Source organism: Oryctolagus cuniculus, chromosome 5 (genome assembly GCF_051225735.1).
Source record: "Oryctolagus cuniculus isolate XC-2025 breed Fujian yellow rabbit chromosome 5, ASM5122573v1, whole genome shotgun sequence".
Lineage (NCBI taxonomy): Eukaryota > Metazoa > Chordata > Mammalia > Lagomorpha > Leporidae > Oryctolagus > Oryctolagus cuniculus.
In genome coordinates this window covers 135,817,047-135,822,967 of record NC_142871.1, presented here as the reverse complement: position 1 = coordinate 135,822,967, position 5,921 = coordinate 135,817,047, and positions in this window count along the sequence as shown.

The window sequence follows — 5,921 nt, the reverse complement described above, 5'->3', positions numbered from 1 at the left end:
CAACAGGCCACTGGCCAGAAAATGCAACAAACGAGGTTAAAGAAGCCAGAAGAGTTCAGCTCTAGACAATACAGAAGCCGCAGCCAGAAATGTGACCTCGGCCAAGACCCAACTCATCGTGCACTGTGCGAGCGCCAGGAACCAGGCCAAAGGGGACAGCAAGGCCAGAAGCTCAGGACCGTCAGGCACAGATTTCTCTCTGCAGACAGGGCACTGCAACGCCTCCCTTGGCCACCTCTGAGTTTGAAGACCTTTGCCTGGGGAGAGGGCATTTGACCTAGGGGTCACAGCACTGGTTGAGACGCCCACAGCCCACAGGGGAGCACATGGGTTTGTGTTACCTGGTTTGACTCCGGCTCCCGACTCCAGCTTCCTGTTAATGTAGACCCTGGGAGATGGGGTCATGGGGTCCCTGCTGCCCACGTGGGAGAGCTAGCTTGAGGTTCCCAGCTCCCAGCCCCAGCCAGACATTGCCAGTATTTGAGAAGCAAACGACCAGATAGAGTGCTCTCTCTCACACACACTCACTCGCTCTCTCCCTCATAAACAATCAATTAATTTAAAAAAAACTTTATCCTCTTTGTTTGGGTCATGATTCAAACACACACACCAAAATCAGAAAACGAACAAAAACCACCCAAAAAAATCTGGGAAATCTGAGTGCTGACCGGACAGTTGGAGATAAAAGGAATAGCTGAATTTTCAACTGTGATAATAGAATTATGTTCATATTTTTAAGAGTTTCCACCTTTCCATGATACACACTGAAAAGCTTACACATGAAATCACATGATATTTGGGACTGCTTCAAAGTAATCCAGATGATGGGGCAGGAGGAGGTAAGGTAGACAGAGAACAAGATTGGCAGAGCTACAGAGGGGGAGATCTTCCACCTGCTGGTTCACTCCCCAAATGGCCACAATGGCTGCAGCAAGGCTGATCTTAAGCCAGGAGCTTCTTCCAGGTCTCCCACACAGGTGCAGGGGCCCAAAAACTCGGGTCATCCTCCGCTACTTCCCCAGGCCATTAGCAGGAAGCTGGATTGGAAGTGGAGCAACAGGGACTCAAGCCAGCACCCATGTGGGATATCACCTCCCCCTGTGAGAATGGCTTTCATCAACAAGACAGAAAGTTGAGAATTTTTTTAAAACATGTATTTATTTAATTGAAAGGCAGAGTGACAAATAAAGAGGGAGAGACAGTGACAGGCAGAGAGAACCTCCCATCCACTGATTCATTCCCCAAATGTCCTCAACAGCCAAAGAGCCAAGAACTCCATCCGGGTCTCCTACATGAGTGGCCGGAGTCCAAACACTCGGATCATCTTCCGCTGCCTTCCAAGGCATGTCAGCAGGGAGCTGCATCAGAAGCAGTGCATCTGGGCCTGCAATGGGCACTCCAACGTGGGGTGCTGGTGCTGCAAGCGGTGGCTTATCCTGCTGCAACACAGCACCAGCCCTGAGTTGAAGAGCTTTAACAACTCATGGCTAAAGGATACTGGAAGAGTCATTTTTACTTTTATCTCTACTTTTGTATGTTTGCGATTTTCCTTAACAAAGAGTTCTAAAATAAATAAATAGGCATAGATGAACCAGATAAAGGAAACGAGAAAAGCATTTTTTTGTAAGGAACATTAAACAAAATAGCTGAATCAAAATTCATTAAACAGCAAAGGGGATCTTTTTTATTAATAAAAGGTAAAATATTTAATGAAGACACAATGAATTTCCACTTATTCATTATACACAGTGGACAAGAGCCCACCATATGTTGCGGGACCCCTGAAAATGTTTACATTTTTTTCTAAACAGAAAAACAAGTAGCTTTTAGGCTGAAGAAAATATCTTAATAGATATTTATGTATAACGAGTCTTCAAAAGTCTATGGACAAGTATATTATGAAAAAACCAGGCATGGATTTCAAAATATTTTGCACTAAGATAAATTTATATTTACTTCCATTTTTCCAAGAGGTATTTGGGAGGTTTTGAGTTGGTTTTTTTTTTTTTTTTAAGGTTTATTTAGTTATTTTAAAAGCAGAGTGACTGGGAGAGGGAGAGACAGCAACAAATCTTCCATTTGCTCATTCACTCCCCAAATACCCACAACAGCCAGGGCTGATGTGACCACGTTTGGCTTGCAGGTGTTGGTATACCAGCAAATACCAGGGCACCTCAAAAGTTCACGGTGGGTGGGTTAGCCACTCAGTGGATAAGGAATCAAATGACCTTTGGCCTAGAAGGACGACATCCCTGATGGAAAATGAGGCCAGAGCTCTGTGAACAAAATGCGTGGATGCGCTCCCAGTGGGTGTGCTGGCTTACACCGAAGCTGAACACTGCCTCCATCCTACTGTCCCGGCTGCTTGGGGGCGGCCCTGCCACAGGTGCCCCTGTGGGTGTCTCTGGTCTTCATTCTGGCACAGAGGGACAGTTCCTCTCTTCCGAGTGGGCAGTCTGTGGCCCGGGCCAATCCCCAGGAAACTAGCCCGAAGCTGAGAAGACAGGGATCAGGAGGCGGACTGCAGGCGCCCAGGACTGCTGCTCACCTCTGAGCCACGCAGAGTCCCGACAGCACGTGGGCTGTGAAACAGGACCATGGAACTCAGAACCTCTCCGTAGAGGGCACTACTGGCTGGGAAGACGCTGAGATGCAGATGTGGCGGCCACTCCCAGCACCAAACCTGCCACCAAACTGGCCGACCAGCGCCTTCAGCTCGTGGTTGTGGTGATACAGCGTTTTGTTTGTTTGTTTGTTTTTTGTTTTTTAAGATTTATTTATTTGAAACACAGAGCCAGAGACATAAAGGTCTTACATTTGTTGATTCACTCCCTAAATGCCATAACAACCAGGGCTGGGCTAGGCCGAAGCCAGGAGCCAGGAACTCCATCCAGGTTTTCCATGTGCATGGCAGGAGCCCAAGTATAAGGCCATCACCCGCTGCCTCCCAGGGTGTGCATTAGCAGGAGCTGGGCTGGAAGCAGAGGAGAGAGCTCCTACCTGCTCTCTGATAGGAGACGCAACGCCTGCTGCACCACAACCTCTTGGCGGCTGCTAGAGGCAAGTTTTGACCCATTTACCTCCCTAGCTCTTCTCCACCCCGCCCCTGCCCTGGCCCATTCAAAACTACAAACCCCAGGATGCAACACAGCCAAGAGAGGGCGAGAACACAGATATGTAGCTCTTGGCCCTCTGGGATTTGTAGTGCCCCCAGGTACTGTGCTTTAAGCGGTTCCTCTTTTACCAGTAGTTGTTTTTTACTATGTGTCACAGGTGCCAAAAATAAAAGCCCAAAGCTGGGAGGCCACTTCAAGGGTGTGACAGGCCCAAGTACCCTCCCATCCCCTCGCGCTCCCCCGCCATAATGTCACAGCCCTCTTACTCAGCCGGCTGGGAGGCTGTGGCCCACCCCCGCACACCCCACCCCACCCCACCCGCCCTGGGGTCTGGCCAGCGCACAATTCCATCCTGCAGTTCCTTTCCAAACGCCACCCAAGGCACCCTTTCGCTTTCGGGTTCAACAGGAACTCCTTTGAGAAGCAGTCAGAACTTCTCAGAATCCCTTCCCGCCTACATTCTGCCCCCAAAGCCGCTACCTCGCTCTCCTTTCTCTCCTCCCACCCCGTCCTGCCAGCACCCACGTGCCAGAAGCCGGGGCAGCTGCACCCCCACACCCAGCCCCACCCCTCCCCCCAGCCCTGGATCTCTGCCCTGAAGCCCCTCCCGTGGCTCCTTAGAGCCAGGGCAGCTGTGGGGAGGGAGGGAGACGGCGGCTGCCAGGAGCGGGCGGTGTGCCTGGCATCCTGAGCGGCAGCTTGGCACAGACTCACTCATCCAACACCGAGTTCCAGGGGGTGGCTGTTGTGGATTGGCCCGGGGGCCTGGCCGCGCCTCCAATGTTATTCGAGTGACTGTATGGTGTTTCCACGCGGAGTGCGGAGCATCCGACCGCAGTGACCTTGGCAGAGCTGTCTTTGTGCTCCAGGGGCCAGCTCTGTGGGGTTGGCACCAACTGCAGAGCCAGCGCCAGGGAAATCTCAGCTCCGGCCCGGCTTGGCGGAGAGTGGTGTGGGCGAGGAGGGTGGGAGCGTCCGCTTGGGTCTGATCTCTTGATCCGAGGCCCCGGGGGGGCGGGAAGGAGGGCGCCTGGAGGGACACCCTGTCTCCTGGGTGACCCCGGACAGGAGAGAAGAGAGGGGTAGGCCCTCTGCCGGTTTGCAGAGGTGGAGGGCTGGGCGGGCGGCCGTGCGGGACAGAGGTGTAGGGACAGGGATTAACCTGCCGGCCGCGTAGCGGGTCGAGGGCCAGGTGTGCGCGCCCGCACCAGGGGGCAGCAGAGGCAGAGGGCCGCCCGCGGCGCCGGCCCCTGCCAGGGGTCTTCCTGCCCACCCCTGGAGGCGAGGCTGGGTTTCCAGACGCCCTCAGGAGGTCGGCCTGGGTCCCGTGGAAGGATCCAGGCGGTGGGGGAGAAAGAAGAGCTACGAAGCGCTTGGGCACCACCTCCGGCGGCCCCGCCCCCTGGGCCAGGCTCCGGAGCTGCAGACCCACGGGTGCACAGCCCGGCGTCAGCGGGGAAGGGCAGGCCAGCGGGGAGGAGCCTTGGAAGGAATCCATCTACTGCGGGGCGCAGGCGGGAGCCCGGCAGCGCTGGGTGTGTCCGGGAAGCCCCGGGAGGGGCGGGAGGCCAGCCCTGGACAGAGGGGCTGACCCGGACACCGGACCCGGAGCTGCTGTGTGAGGCCCAGGAAGGGCAGCAGGGACAACGGGGGTGGGGACAGCCCAGAGTGGGACCAGGCATCTCCGTTGTAGATCTTTCTCTTAGTAAGCCCCTCAGAGTTTTTCCCCTTAGGCTTAGGTGAAAAGGGCAATGAACAAGATTCTGGTTAAGTGCTTGTGCACCAATGACCGTTGCAAACCCAGGGAGGGGCTACACGGGCAGGTATGCAGGGCTGGCAGGTCAGGCAGGACATCGGGAGCTCGCCGAGGGAGGAAGCGGTGCCCACAGAGCAGGTGCGGCTGTAGCGGACCGTGTCTGGGGAGCCGGCCTCAGTCTCCTCATTTGCAGAGTTTAGGCTGGGCTGTGAAGTCCCTGAAGATCCGAGTGGGGAGGGCGTTAGGGAGGAGAGGCACACCCAGAACAATCCCCCGTCCCGGCCCAGCCCCTTGACAAAGTCCTGGGCCGGGGCCTCTGCGCCCCCATAGGACGTCAGGGGCATCTGTCTGTGCTTTGTTCATCTCCACCCTGGCAGTCCAGCTGGACAGGGCCCTGGGGGAGTAGGGATCGAGCCTTCCATTCCTCACGGGCTCGGGGGAGACAGAAATAAACACAGGCACCGACACACTCCCGGGAGGAGACAATCACATTATTTCACCATCAGTCAGAAGGGACGCCGGGCTGGACAGGCGGAGCCCCTTCCATCCCTGCCAGACAGGAACCCTTCAGTCGCAGGATCTGAGCAGGGGAGGGGCGGGGTGGCCAGGATGGCAAGGAGGGCTCCAGGGCCAAGAGGGGGGAGAATTTCCATATTTCAACCACCTGCTGAGCACAGGCCCTGCGTTGTCCCTCACTGCCTCCTGCCCTGGCCGAGTGGCCTGGCCAAACAGCAGGCTGCCACACCAGAGCAAGCCAAAGGCAGTGGCAGGTGCATGGGCCAGGGAGCCCCTCCCCGGGGAGAGAGAGGCAGAGCCCTGAGGCAGAGGAGACCATCTGCTCCGGTGCTCACAGTGGGTGCAGCAGGTGGAGGGGGGGGGGTGGAGTCATCAAGGAAAGCCCTGAGGCAAGGAGGGGGTGCAGGGCCCACCCCTGGATGCCCCACCTCCAATGTGTGCTGGTTTTTGTTGGTGTTTCTCACTTTATCTTTTTTGTTATTTTGCTTTCCACTCTTTAAATAATTAATATAATTACTTTTAAATACAAAATA